The sequence below is a fragment of the Tamandua tetradactyla genome, chromosome 4 (assembly GCF_023851605.1).
Source record: "Tamandua tetradactyla isolate mTamTet1 chromosome 4, mTamTet1.pri, whole genome shotgun sequence".
Classification (NCBI taxonomy): Eukaryota; Metazoa; Chordata; class Mammalia; order Pilosa; family Myrmecophagidae; genus Tamandua; species Tamandua tetradactyla.
Genome location: NC_135330.1, coordinates 169,311,766 through 169,327,800, shown reverse-complemented (window position 1 = coordinate 169,327,800; position 16,035 = coordinate 169,311,766). Strand labels below are relative to the sequence as shown.

Here is a 16,035-nt window from a genome sequence, read left to right as displayed (position 1 = left end):
ATGTTTTTTTTTTCCATGAAAGCAAGATATTTCTTCTAGACTCCAGCGTTTTGGAGAGCTTAGAAAGAAAAATCTAAAATAGTGGAATGGTAACCCATAAACGCTGAAATCCGTTCTGTATCTAGTTATTGAACTATACTTTAAAAATCACTGCTTTTTATTTCTATTCTTTGTATATATGTTATATTTAACAATAAAAAACATTAAAAAAAAAAAAAAGCTTTAGATGCCACTCCAAAGGGTATCTCTGTCACATCTTGGTAAGCACTTTCAAGAATATTTTAAATAAATTACTCTATTATTGCCTTAAGTACTTAAAAGGCAATGTCACATAAAAAGGGTGTGTGGGCAGTTTTAAAGGCTCAATTTTGACACTTCCACTACTCTATTTGACAAAAGGTTTGAATTTTTGTTTCAGTAATGCTATTTAATCACAAATTAACCTCAAAGTTCTGTTTCAATTTTGGGTTTTGATATGCACTCTAGAAATTAAATACCAAGACTCTTAGAATTCAATAAAATATATGAACAGCCTTCAAAGATAAAATCCATGATCTGAGCATGACATGACATGGCATTTTCACAGTACACTAAGGCCAACATACAATGCCAATCAGAAAACAGCATTCTGATCATGTAATTTTAATCAGCCACAACAATTTTCAACTATTGAAAGAAGAGACAGGACTTGACTTGTGTTCTACCAAGAAATAAACATGTCTACCTCATGAAATGCAACTAATCTGAAATACATTTTTCTATACTCTTACCAATAATAAAGCCTTAACTGGATTCAGTCCTTTTACAGTATGGCTGCATAAACAAGAAAATAATTTTCAAATTAACAAGTAAATCAATTTCAGGATTTTTTGGTGAAAATGAAGTACAGAAATAATCTTGGGATGAAAAGGTGTAATTCTGTGGATTCAAAATAAAAGCCTCTAAACTACAAGGAAACAATAAAAAAATTATTATTTGCACAACTAGATGGTCAAGACATATCTAAAACTTAACTGTTTTAAGCCTACTCATCAATAAATTTAAATAAAATACAAAAAAGTTCCTTAAAATTATTTAAGGTTGTATCAGTACAACTCTAGATGACTTCACAGGTCATCCAGAAATTATAAACATTATATTATCCCCACCTTGTGGTCAGCTTTATGAAAATGACTAAATGGACCCAAAAAAGCACTATTTATTTCATCTGCCAAAAAAGACTCATCTGGCATTTCACAGATCCAATTTGACTTTTATTTCCAAGAATTCCTTCTTCCTTTGTTAGCCTCAATATGAAAAGACATAATTCTGATTCCTCCCTACATTATTAGTTCTCTTTTTCCAATTTTCTCATCAAAGGGTAATACCTAATCTACAAATTTAAAAATTAATCAACAGCTATAAATTTATTAAATAGCCAGAGAATGGGGTGGTTTTTTTAAACCTCTGGGTGTTTCAGCTCTACTACCAACAGGCTGCCAAATCCTGCACCACTATAGCTATATTGGCAGTAGAGGGGTAGGAGGGTGCAGGGACAAGGAACGAGTCCCTTGCCTCTTCTAGAGCATAATGTGAAATCTTTTGAGAAAAACATAAATTTTATCATTCTAATCTCACACCAAATTTACATAAACTACTACATTTTACATATATTTTATCACAACTGTCTTAATTACCCAAGTAAATTTTTTAATTCTGAAAGTCATTCCTCCACAGCATTTCTGAATTCACTGCTCACATTTTCAATTGACATGAATGAAAATAATGCAAATCAAAAGTTATTAAATACCATGTTTTAGAATATATATATATTTTCATATTTTTATTGACAAATCTTCATACACATACATTCCATACATGGTATACAATCAATGGCTCACAATATCATCACATAGCTGAATATTCAATACCATGATCATTTTTAGAACATTTGCATCACTCCAGAACAAGAAATATAAAGAAATAGAAAAAACTAATGCGTCTCATACCACTTATCCTTCCCTCTCATTGACTACTAGTAGCATTCAAACTACCCAATTCATTTTACCCTTATCCCCCCTATTATTTATTTTTTATATACTTTTTTTACTTATCTGTCTATACCTTGGATAAAAGGAGCATCAGACACAAGGTTTTCACAATCACACAGTCACATCATAAAAGCTAAATGTTTATACAATCATCTTCAAGACCCAAGGCTACTAGAACACAGCTCAAGACTTTCAGGTACTTCCCTCCAACTACTCCAATACACCATTAACTAAAAAGGGATATCTATATAATGTATAAGAATAACCTCCACGATAACCTCTCAACTCTGTTTGAAATCTCTTAGGCACCGAAATCTTATTGTATCTCATTTCATACTTCTCCCTTTGGGTCAAGAAGGCTGTTTTAATCCCTTGATTCTGGATGGTGGCTCATCCTGGAAGTTCTGTTCACACTGCCAGGGAGATGTATATACCAGGGAGTCATGTTCCATGTAGAAGGTAGGCAGTGAGTTCCCCAGGTTGGCTTAGAGAGAGAGGTCACATCTAGACAACACAAGATGTTGTCTGGGGGTGACTCTTGGGCATAATTTTAAGTAGCCTTAGCCTATCCTTTGCAGGAATCAGTTTTAGAGAGGCAAACCCCAAGACCAAGGGCCCAGCCCATCAATCTGGCTGTCCCACTGTTTGCAAGAATATCAGAAATTCTCCAAATGGGGAAGTTGAATATTTCCTCCTTCCTCCCCAGTCCTCCAAGGGGACTTTGCAAATATTTCTTTATTCACTGACCAAATTACTCTGGGATATGTCAGCATTAGACTATATATATTTAAATCATGCAACATTTTCAGATTACTTCTACATATCCTTTTTTTGTATTTTCCATATTACTACACACCCTATCAACTACAGAAATAACCATACCAAGTGCTTTTTAATGCATAATATTACCCATACTTCTCTTCGTAGTGGCCATAACTACATGTGTGCTTATGGACAAGATAGAGAAACGTGTATTACACCAATACACTTGTTCAGGTACATAGCTGTTTAAAATACTATAACCAGATTGTAAAACAGTCAAGTTCTGTTCAAAAAAAAGAAGCCCTGTCTTTCATCCCTTCCTAATAGACATTTTTACTAAAAACATGCATATAGCCATACAACAACATTGTATAACCCAATTCAACAATGTGTCAAAGCTAAAAAAAAGAGTAACAAAATATTAATTAAAAGGTAGAGAGAATAAAACTAAAACCAAAGGGATAAAACTGATCAAGGATATACATATATATATATACATGTATGTATGTATATAAAGTATGTGCACAAGCATAGTACACAGGAATGGAGAAATGAACCATATCTTTTAGTTCATCAAAAGTTCAAGTAAACTAGCACTAAAAAGCCAATATAATAAACTCTGGATACTATAAAATAGTATCCCTCTACTCTAGACTATTCAGATACTTCCTAGAGCATTGTGTTCAGTTCTGGACACCCACAGAACAACAGCAGGGGCCCAAGAAGAAGGAGTTTCTACTTTCAGTAATAATGGACTACAAAATTCAAAATACAATAAGAAATACATATTTTAATCATCCTAAAAGCTTAAGGAACTGAAAGATAGTGAAAAACACAAACCATGACCAAAATAACATGTCCAGGGAGGAGCAAAGATGGCGGCTTAGTGAAGTGTAGAATTTAAATTTAGTTCGTCCTCCAGAGCACCTAGTAAAGAGCCAAGAACAGTAGAGAACAACTGCTGGGGCCACGTCAGTGAACCATGAGTTTCCCAAGCCATGGGGGTGGGCACCCCTCCCCCACAGGCTGCTTCTCAAAGGGGATAGGAAAGAGACTTTACTAGTAGCAGGAACTGAGTGCAACCAAGCTCCAACTGTGGAATTAATGAATAAATTCTAATTACTAGAAATAGGCCCCAAGCTCAGTAAAAGCTGAGGTTGCTGGTTTTTGCCCCAGTACAAAAAGGGCAGAACTGATGGAAAAAGGAAACAAACAAACAAAAAAAAAACAACAGGTTTTTTTGGATTGGACAGTACAAAATACTTGAAAGGGTCTGGGCCCTGAAGGAAAAGAGGGGGCACAAAGGACCTGGACATGCACAAAGCAACATACCAACTTAAGCTTTTTATTTTATTTTATTTTTTTACATGGGCAGGCACCGGGAATCGAACCCAGGTCCTCGGGCATGGCAGGCAAGCACTCTTACCTGCTGAGCCACCGTGGCCCGCCCTCAACTTAAGCTCTTGATTGGCAAACCCGAGGAATGGGGTCCTGGTCTGAAAAGGATTTTTTTTTTCTTTTCTGTTTTGTGGCTGTGTTTCTACGGCTTGACTACTCTTTGGATGAAGCTGCAGGGCTTCTCAGGCTCCAACCGCCAAGGGCACAGGCAGAATTAAGCTTATTTGAGAGTTTGTCTGGGGGCTAAGCCTTTCCCAGGAGAGGGGTAGGGCCCCAGCTCAAGTGGAATCTCTCCCTCAAGGAATTCAGACCCCAACGTCTGGAAAACTGAAGTGAGTAAAGCCAGTCTACAACCTCTGATCACTCTCAACCACACCTCCAGCAGAGAGAGTTTGCTGAAGTTAAAGGTACCACGATCATCTTATGCTGGTGGGTCCCACAGGCAGAGAAGCACCACATACTGGGGAAGATGTGAAAAACACAAGAGGCTTCACAGGAAAGCCTTTCAACCTGCTGGGTCTCACCCACAGGGAAAAGTGATACAGGTGACACAGGTGACTCTTTCCTGCTGAGCTGAGGCCAGTTTGGTCTAGGAAAATCTGACTGCGATCTATAATACCTAAGTAGATCAACTAAAGGGACGGGGGCAGGGGGAAACATGCATCATATAGGCAGGGCAAAGAAACAAGAAAACAAGAACTGGAAAATTCTGATCTGTTAGAGCCTAAGTTGGAGTTCTAAAATAAGCTGAACTGAATGTCAAAGAAAAGACAGACGACAAAGTCATCCAGCAAGAAAACAATCACCAGAATAAACTAATTAAGGAAATCAAATGCTTAGACACGAGCAAAAAAAATAAGTCATACTAGTAAATTGAAGATATGGCCCAGTCAAAGGAACAAAACAATAATTCAAATGAGATACAGGAGTTGAAACAATTAATACAGAATGTTCAAGTAGACATGGAAAAGCTCATCAAAAATCAAATCAGCAAATTGAGGAAGGATATAAAGAAGGCAAGGAATGAATAAAAAGAGGAAATTAAAAGTCTGAAAAAACAAATTGCAAAACTTACGGGAATGAGAGGCACAGTGGAAAAGATGAAAAAAAAACTATGGAAACCTACAATGTTAGATTTCAAGGGCAGAAGACACAATTAGTGGACTGGAGGACAGCTCATCTGAAACCTGACATGCAAAAGTAAATATAGGTGAGGGAAGGACATGGTGGCTCAGCAGGCAGACTTATCAACTGCCGTGCTGGAGACCCAGGTTCGATTTTCAGTGCCTGACCATGCAAAAAAGAAAAAGAAAATATAGGGGAAAGAATAGAAAACCATGAGCAGAGATTCAGGGAATTGAATGACAACATGAAGCACACAAATATGCCTGCTGTCAGTGTCACAGAAGATTAGAAGGGAAAAGGAGGTGAAAAACTAACAAAGGAAATCATCACTGAAAATTTCTCAACTATTATGAAAGACTTAAAATTACAGATTCAAGAAGTGCAACATACCCCAAACAGAATACATCCAAATAGATGTACTCTAAAACACTTACTAATCAGAATCTCAGATGTCAAAGAGAAAGAGAGAATTTTGAAAGCAGCAAGAAAAAAGCAATGCATCACATACAAGGGAAGCCCAACAACACTATGGGTAGATTTCTCAGCAGACACCATGGAGGCAAGAAGACGATGGAATGATATACTTAAGATACTAAAACAGAAAAACTGCCAACCAAGAATACTGTATCCAGCAAAACTGTCCTGCAAAAATGAAGGGGAAATTAAAACATTTTCAGACAAAAATCACTGAGAGATTTTGTGACCAAAAGACCAACTCTGCAAGAAATAGTAAAGGCAGCACTAGAGACAGATAGGAAAAGACAGGAGAGAAAGGCATGGAGAAGAATGAAGAAATGAAGATTATCAATAAAGGTAAAAAGAAGAAAAATTAGATATGACATATAAAATCCAAAAGCCAAAATGGTAGAAGAAAGTTCTGTCCTTACAGTAATAGCACTAAATGTTAATGGATTAAACTCCCCAATCAAAAGACATAGACTGGCAGAATGAATTAAAAAACAGGACCCATCTATATGCTGTCTACAGGAGACACATCTTAGACCCAAGGATAAACATAGGTTGAAAGTGAAAGGTTGGGAAAATATATTTCATGCTAATAACAATCAGAAAAGAGCAGGAGGAACTATACTGATATCCAACAAATTAGACTTCAAATATAAAACAGTTAAAAGAGACAAAAAAGGACACTATACATTAATAAAAGGAACAATTTAACAAGAAGACATAACAATTATAAATATTTATGTACCAAGCCACAATGCTCCAAAATACATGAAGCAAACACTGAAAAGAGAAACAGACACATCTACCATAATGGTTGGAGACTTCAATTCCCCACAGAACATCTAAACAGAGGATCAATAAAGAAATGGAGAATTTGTATAACACAATAAATGAGCTACAACTACCAGACATTTATAGAACATTACACCCTACAACAGCTGGAAACACCTTTTTCTCAAGAGTTCATGGATCATTCTCAAGGATAGACCATAGGCTGGGTCACAAAGGAGTTCTCAATAAATTTGACAAAATTGAAATCATACAAAACATTTTCTCAGATCATAAAAAAATGAAGGGGGAAATCAATAATAGGCAGAGGGCGAGAAAGTTCACAAATACATGGAGGCTCAACAACACACTCTTAAACAACCAGTGGGTCAAGGAAGAAATTACAAGAGAAATCAGTAAACACCTCAAGGCAAATGAAAATGAAAACACAACATATCAAAATTTATGGAATGCAGCAAAGGCAGTGCTAAGGGAGAAATTTATTGCCCTAAATGCCTATATCAAAAAAGAAGAAACAGCAAAAATCAAGGAATTAACTGTCCACTTGGAAGAACCAGAGAAAGAATAGCAAACTAACTCCAAAGCAAGCACAAGAAGAGAAATAACAAGATTAGAGCAGAAATAAATGAAATTGAGAACAAAACAATCAAGAAAATCAACAAAACCAGAAGTTGCTTCTATGAGAAAACCAATGAGATTGATGGACACTTGGAGCGGTTGACAAAACAAAGAAGAGAGAGGATGCACATAAAATCAGAAATGGAAGAGAAGACATAATGACTAACAACACAGAAATAAAGGAGGTAATAAGAGGATAATATGAACAACTTTATGCTAATAAACTAGAAAATGTAGATGAAATGGACAATTCCTAGAAAGACATGAACAACCAACATTGAGTCAAGAAGAAATAGACAATCTCAACAAACCAATCACAAGAAATTGAATTAGTCATTAAGAAGCTCCCAAAAAAGAAAAGTCCAGGACCAGATGGCATCACATGTGTATTCTACCAAATATTCAAGAAAGAATTAGTGTCAACCCTGCTCAAACTCTTCAAAAAAATTGAAGAGGAGGGAAGGCTATCTAACTTACTCGAGGAAGCCAACATCACCCTCATACCAAAGCCAGGCAAAGATATTACAAGAAAAGAAAACTACCGACCAATCTCTCTAATGAATATAGATGCAAACATCCTCAACAAAATTCTTGCAAATTGAATCCAGCACCAAATTAAAAGAATTATACACAATGACCAAGTAGGATTCATCCCAGGTAAGCAAGGATGGTTCAATATAAGAAAATCAATTAATGTAATATACCATATAAAAAAATCAAAGCAGAAAAACCACACTGTCATCTTGATTGATTTAGTAAAGGCATGTGACAAAATTCAACATCCTTTCTTGTTGAAAATACTTTAAAGGATAGGAATAGAAGGGAACTTCAACATGATAAAGGGAATATATGAAAAACCCACTGCTAACATCATCCTCAATTGGGAAAAACTGAAAACTCTTCTGTAAGATCAGGAACAAGACAAGGGTGTCCACTATAACCACTGTTATTCAACATTGTGTTGGAAGTTCTAGCCAGAGCAATTAGACAAGAAAAAGAAATACAAGGCATCAAAATTGGAAAGGAAGAAGGAAAACTCTCACTGTTTGCAGATGGTATGATACTATATGTCGAAAACCCCAAAAAATCCACAGCAAAACTACTAGATCTAATGAGTACAGCAAAGTGGCAAGTTACAAGATCAACACTCAAAAATCTGTAGTGTTTCTACACATTAGTAATGAACAACTGAGAGGGAAATCAAGAAAAACAATACATTTACAATTGCAACCAAAATAATCAAATATTTATGAATAAAGTTAACTAAATATACAAAAGACCTGTATGAAGAAAAGTACAAGAAATTGCTAAAAAGAAATCACAGAAGACCTAAACAAATTGAAGGGAATACCAACTTCATGGATTGGAAGACTAAATATAATTAAGATGACAATTCTATCTAAATTGATTTATAGTTTCCATGCAATACCAATTAAAATTCAAAAACCTTACTTTTCAGCAATAGAAAAACCAAATAACCAAATTTATCTGGAAGGGCAGGGTGCCCCAAATAGCTAAAAGTATCCTGAGAAAGAAAAATGAAGTTGGAGGTCTCATGCTACTTGACTTTAAGGCTTATTACAAAGAGTGGTCAAAACAGCATGGTACTGGCTTAAAGATAGATATACTGACCGATGGAATCGAATAGTGTGCTCAGATACAGACCCTCTCATGTATGGAATTTTTTTTTTATGTGGACTGGCACCAGGAATTGAACCTGGGTCTCTGGCATGGCAGGCACGAACTCTGCCTGCTGAGCCACCATGGCCCACCCTGGACAACTATCTTTGATAAGGCAGTGAAGCAAGCTCACCTGGGACAGAACAGTTTCTTCAATAAATGGTGCCTAGAGAACAGGGTATCCACATGTAAAAGAATGAAAGAGGATCCGTATCTCACATCTATACAAAAATTAACTCAAAATGGATCAAAGACATAAACATTAGATCTAAGACCATAAACTGTGGAAGGCAGTTTGGCAGTTCCTCAGGAAGCTAAGTATAGAATTCCCATATGTTCCGGCAATACAATTGCTAGGTATCTACTCAGAGGATGTGAGGGCAAGGACACAAACCGACATTTGCACATCAATGTTTATAGGAGCATTATTTACAATTGCAAACAGATAGAAACAGCCAAAATGTCCATCAACAGATGAGTGGCTAAACAAGGTGCAATATATACATACGATGGGATATTATGCAGCTGTAAGACAGAATAAAGTTATAAAGAATGTAACAACTTGGATGGACCTTAAGGACATTATTCTGAGTGAGATTAGCCAGAAACAAAAGGACAAATACTGTATGGTCTCACTGATATGAACTAACATCAGTGAATGAACTTGGAGAATTTTAGTTAAGAATAGAGACCATCAGGAGATAGAAATAGGGTAGATATATTGGGTAATTGGAGCTGAAGGGATACAGACTGTGCAACAGGATTGACTGTAAAAATTCAGAAATGGATAGCACGATACTACCTAACTGTAATACAATAATGTCAGCACACTGAATGAAGCTGAATGTAAGAATGATAGAGGGAGGAGGCCTGGGGGCACAAATGAAATCAGAAGGAAAGATAGAGAATACAGGCTGAGATGGTATAATCTAGGAATGCCTACAGTATACAATGATAGTGACTAAATGTACAAATTTAAAAATGTTTTTGCATGAGGAAGAACAAAGGAATGTCAATATTGCAAGTTGTTGAAAATAGTCATTCATAGTTGAAAATTAACCCTATGTGTGAGACTAAAGCAAAAAATGTTTATTTGGTACAAAATTTATAATTTGTCTAGTGCATTTCTTAATATAACTTATGTGGACAGCTTAACTGAACACCATAAGTACATGAAACCTTGAGTAGGGCATGAGATCTTGTAGGTTTGTCCAGAGTGATGCCCCGATAAATCCCAGAGTGCTTTGAACAGTGAATAAAAAAGTATTTGCACAGTCCCCTTGAGGGAATGTTGAGAAAGGAGGAAAATTCGACCTCCCCATGTGCCGAATTTGATATTCTCACAAGCAGAGGGGACAACCAAAGCAAAAGGCCGAGCCCTCAATCTTGGAGTTTCTTCACATGAAACTTTTCCCCACCAAGGATAGGCTAAGCCTACTTAAAATTAGGCCTAAGAGTCACCCCCAGAGAACCTCTTTTGTTGCTAAGATGTGGCCTCACTCTCTCAGCCAACAAGACAAGCAAATTCACCGCCCTCCCCTTCTCTTCGTGGGACATGACTCCCAGGGGGTGTAAACCTTTCTGGCAACATGGGACAGAAATCCTAGAATGAGCTGAGACTCAACATCAAGGGACTGAGAAAACCTTCTCAACTGAAAGGGGGAAGAGAGAAATAAAACAAAATAAAGTGTCAATGGTTGAGAGATTTCAAACAGAATTAAGATGTTATCCTGGAGGTTATTCTTACACATTAATTAGATATCACCTTTTTAGTTAAAGTATTATTGGAGAGGCTGAAGGGAAGTGCCTGAAAATGTAGGGCTGTGTTCCAGGAGCCACGTTTCTTCATATTTTTTCTATATATTTTTTACACATTTTTTATATTTTTTCATATAATTGTATAATGATATAGCTTTTGCAGTATGACTCCATGATTGTGAAAACTTTGTGTCTGATACTCCTTTTATCTATGGTATGGACAGATGAGTAAAACATATGGATTAAAAATAAATAAATAATGGGGGAACCAATGTTAAAATAAATTGAGTAGACTGAAATTCCAGCAATCAGTGAAAGGGAGTGGTAAGGGGTATAAAAAAAGATAGAGGAAACAAACGCTAAAATATACTCGGTAGATGGAAATACTAGTGATCAATGAGAGGGAGGGGTAAGAAGTATGGTATGTATGAGTTTTTTATTTTTTCTTTTATTTCTTTTTCTGGAGGGATTCTCTGAGAAATGTTCTAAGAAATGATCATGGTGATGAATATAAAACTATGTGATGATACTGTGAGTTACTGATCATTTACCAAGAATGGAATGATCATATGGTAAGAATGTTCATGTTTGTATGTTTTGTTTAAAAAAATTTTTTAATTAAAAATAAATAAATGAATGAATATGATGCAAATCCATAGCAGTGTGCCTAGCAGTGGGGAGTTTTTGTAAAAGGGACATATGCCAACCCATAAGACAAAGAGGAAAGGCTAAGCAACACTTTTTTTTTTTAAACTTTGTGTGTGTGCGTATGTGTGTGCATGTAATATATCATATGTACAAAAAAGCAATAAATTTCCAAGTGCAGTTTACAAGCGGTTATAGAACAGATTTTAAAGTTTGGTATGGGTTACAGTTCCATGACATCATTTTTTTCTTCTAGCTGCTCTGAGACACTGGAGACCAAAAGAAATATCAGTATAATGATTCAGCAGTCATACCCATTTGTTAAATTCTATCTTCTCTGTTATACTCCTCTTTCTCTTTTTTTTTCTTTTTTGTTATAAACAACATATATACAAAAAAAGCAACAAATTTCAAAGTACATTGCAATAATTCATTGTAGAACCGATTTCAGAGTTTCATATGGGTTACAATTCCACAATTTTAGGTTTTTTTTAGCTGTTCTAAGGTACTGGAGACTAAAAGAAATATCAATATAATGATTCAGCATCATACTCATTTGTTAAACCCTACCTTCTCTGTATAAATCTACCATCACCTTTGATCTGTCTCCCACTCTTTAGAGATATTTGGGATATGCCCATTCTAATTTTTTCACTTTCGAATAGGCTGTCGATAATATGGGATAGGGGGATGGAACTATGTGATGTTCTGGAGAGGCTGGCCCCTCTGCATTTCAGGACTTATTGGGTCCAGGGACCCATTTGGAGTTTGCAACTTTCTAGGTAAGCAGCACTCCTGATAATCTAAGAGAATGAGGGTGACAAAAGTTGAAGTATAAGGCTTACTAATGGTGAGCATCTAAAACAATCTATACTACGATTTAAGACCCTGTAAGGACGAACAACAAGTAAATTAGCTGGCCTTCGAACTACAATTCAGCTTCAAGTTATATGAGCTTATCCAGAATATCTCAGACCCTGAAAATGAACTGCCACGAACTCAGAAAAATCATGCCGACAGGTGCCTGGTACAAAGTCCTAACTGAAGTAAGTAACATAGTCATAGATCTCAAATTATTTCTAAAAAGTAAATTGGAAGAAAATACCCAATGCCCAATCAAATTAAACAAATTACATTAAGAGACAAACATAAATAGATTCAAAGGAATGCTATCCAGTGTGAAATACCAAAGACAGATAACAAGAGCTATGATGACAGCAGTAAAGGCAGATTTAAATTTTTAGGAAAAAACTGGAAACATTAAAAATTGATTTTGCAGGTTTGCAAAAGAAGAAACTACAATTCTAGAAGAAAAACCAAAATAACTGAAATTATCAATTCAAGAAATAGGTTTAACAGAAAATTCAGCACCATTACTAGCAGCGGAAACATTTCCCTCTATTCAGTGTCCATTGTGCCCCCATGGGATGGCAGCTCAGTATTCAAGAGGAAGAACCATCATACAGTAGAAAGCACCCATGGTAGGTTGAATTATTTTCCCCCAAGGGGGAAAGGGGGAAACGTTCTTATAATCTTAACCAATTCCTGTGTGTATGAACCCATTTTAAACAGAACTTTATTTTCCTTTAATGGAATTTTATTTAGATATATTCATATACCATACAATCTATCCAAAGTATACAATCAATGGCTCACCGTATCATCGCACAGTTGTATCTATATCACCATGATCAATTTCTGAACATTTTCATCACCCATAAAAGAAATAAAAAGAAAACCGAAATACTTTCGTACCTCCCCACCCCACTCCATTACTGACCCATAGTATCACTGTGATTCACTTGTTACTGCTAAAAGAATATTAAGATATTACTGACAACTATGGTTCATAATTTGCAATAGAAATTTCCTAGAAACACAGATACAGGACAGAATCAAATGAACTTGCAAGTAAAATTAAGGAAAATAAATGAGATCTGAGCTGTCACTTACCACAAGTCAGACAATAGTTTGAGTTTAACCAAGTTAACTGCCTAGAAAAAAACAAAAAAAAACCCAGACTCTCTGGAATAATATAGCAGAATCCAAAACCTCCACAATGTAATAATCATGTCAAGGACACAATCCAAAATTGCTTGATATATAGAGATATGGAAAACGTGATCCAAAATTGTCAACAGAGGTCAATAACGAGATGGTACAGATGTAGAAATGATCAGAATAGAGCTTTAAAGCAGCTAACATAATTTTACTCATTAATGTAAATGAAAATATGGCCATAATGAAGGAAAATCTGAGAAATTTCAGCAATAATAAAAAAATTATAAAAATAACCAAATAAAAACTCTATTATTAAAAAAATAATCTAAAATAAAGATTTCAATATTTGGGCCTAATAACCAAATATAATATAGATGCCAAAAGAAAGAATCAGTGAACACAGAACAACGGAAATTATAACACCAATTAAAAAAAGGAAAAAAATTGAAAGAAAATAAGACTGAGCGACCTATGAGACACTATCAAAAGATCTCATCAAAAGGAGAGGAGAAAAAGAATAGCACAGAAAAAAATGAAAAGAAACAACACAAATTTACTGAATTTACAGAATCTGTAATTTTTTTCTTTGATCAAATTGGGAAGTTTTCGACTACTGAAGTAAAAATTATAACTTTCGTTTTTTGAAGCCAGACATACACCACCACATATTTCATTTATATTAAATGGCCAGGAAAGGCAAGTTTTTAGAGAAAAAGTACATTATTGGTTGCCTGCAGCTGGGGGTGAGAAAGAAGAATAACTGTATTAGGGTGAAAGAAATATTTTAAAACTGGATTATGGCTACGCTCTCTGTAAATAACTTGGGAGTTCCCTGGATCTATAGGTACCTGGTATGACACCTAAGACTCGGAGTTAGAGTTCTACAGCTCTGAAAGGCAGCATCACTCCATACAGCAATTGTTAAAGAAGATGAAAAAGTAATCAGATTTCAATTACAGATATGAATTAAGCTGATCTGGTTGGGACTAAGGTAAAAGACGATATTGTCTGAATTTTAAAACTTCAACTTCTATGTGAGACCAAAGGAAGAGATGTTTATTTCGTCCAAAATTTAAATCTTCTGTAGCACACTAACTTAATCTGTTTGGCCGGTTTATTTAAACAACCTAAATGCATGGAGCCTAGAATAGAGAATGAGATCTGATGATTCTTTATTGCTTAATGTAATTCCACGACACAGTCCAGAGTATTTGGTGCAGGTAGTAAAAAAGTATTTGTAAAGTCCCTTGAGGGACTGGAGAAAAAATATGGAACTATTAAACCTCTCCACCTAGGAAATTTCTGATATTCTCTCAAGTACTGGGAACTCACAATTTAACAAGCCAAGACCTTGATCTTGAGGTCGGCCCTTATAAAACTTATTTCTGTAATGGGTAAGCCTACTTATAAACACACCTAAAAGTCACCCCCAGAGAACGATTTTTATTATTTAGATGTGGCCTTTAAGCCCAGCTCTGCAAATAAATTCATTATTCCCTTTCCCGCACATGGGACATAACTTTCAGGGATGTAAGTCTTTCTGGCAACATGGGACATCACTCCCATGACTCACAGGAATGAGCCTGGCTCTGACATCGTGGAACTGAAAATGCGTGCTTGAACAAAAAAGGGTAAAAGAAATGTAACAAATACAGTTTCAGTGGTTAAGAGGTTTCAAATAGAGACAAGAGGGCATTCTGAAGGTTACTCTTATGCAAGCTTCAGCCAGATATTACAAATTGTCACGCTATACCAAGCCCCAAACAATGGTATTCCTGAAAACCCTAAAGAAAACCCAGGGCTGCTTTACTTGTTTATTTTCAGACTTAAAACCTCCAGACTGTTCCTATACCAGGTAAGCCCTGAAACTTAGGGGTACCAGTCTTTCCCAGTACATCAGTCAGTTGTATTCCCCTACATCATAATATAGATACCCCTTTTCAACATAAAGAAGTTAGAATAGTCATTGCCCAAATATCTCTCAAGTTTGAGAGAATGAACAAATGAGAGAGAGAAGCAGTAACAGAGAAGTTAGGATTTAACGAAGGAATGTGACTAATGAATCATTATACAGATATTTCTTTTTAGTTTCTAGTATATTAGAACAGCCAGACACAGCCAGAAGGAATGACCTGAAACTGTGGAACTGTAACCCATACCATACTTTGAAATTTTCTGTGTAACTATTTTTTAAACTGTATTTTGAAATTTTACCATTTTTCTGTATATATGTTACGCCGCACGATTAAAAAATGTAAAAAAACTAGATTATGGACAATGGTTGCACAATTTGAAAAATTTACTAAAAATCATTGAAAGTTCACAATTAAAACAAGAAAATTCTGTGGCATGCAATTTATCAATAAAGTTGTTCAAAACATTAATGTCATTCACCACATGAAGCAACGGAAGGAAAATATATATTACCTTAAACGCAAAAAAATACCTGACAAAGTTCAACCTTTATTACTCATAAAAAAATTTAAATCTTAGCTGACTACAAATCAAGAGATGTTCTTTAATTTAATAAAGGGAATGTAAAAGATAAGTCTACCAGACACATCATATCTAAGATACCTGTTATTACAACATCTATTCAGTTTTATCCTGGAGGTGTATATAGTGAGAAGAAGGAAGGGAAAGGAAGGCCAAAGGAGGGAAAAGAAAGGTGGGAAAGAAATGAAAGCTATCTTGTTTTTTTTTTTATCTTTTGCATAGACACACAAATAATTTTCCTATGTTGTTTTGATCCCAACTACTTTTC

The 16,035-nt window shown here is 35.5% G+C and overlaps 1 protein-coding gene across 4 annotated transcripts in view; it reads right to left on the bottom strand.

Annotated features, from left to right (window-relative positions):
- The window catches only part of PCCA (propionyl-CoA carboxylase subunit alpha), a 626,991-nt gene that overhangs the window by 462,873 nt on the left and 148,083 nt on the right, over positions 1-16,035 (bottom strand). Inside the window, exon 1 of one of the 4 annotated variants that reach the window (XM_077158594.1) lies at positions 9,001-9,509. The exons of the other annotated variants lie outside the window; for them this stretch is intronic. The gene's annotated coding sequence lies outside the window, so the exon portion shown is untranslated. Of the gene's footprint in view, positions 1-9,000; positions 9,510-16,035 lie in introns of those variants that run through there. 4 annotated transcript variants of the gene reach the window in all.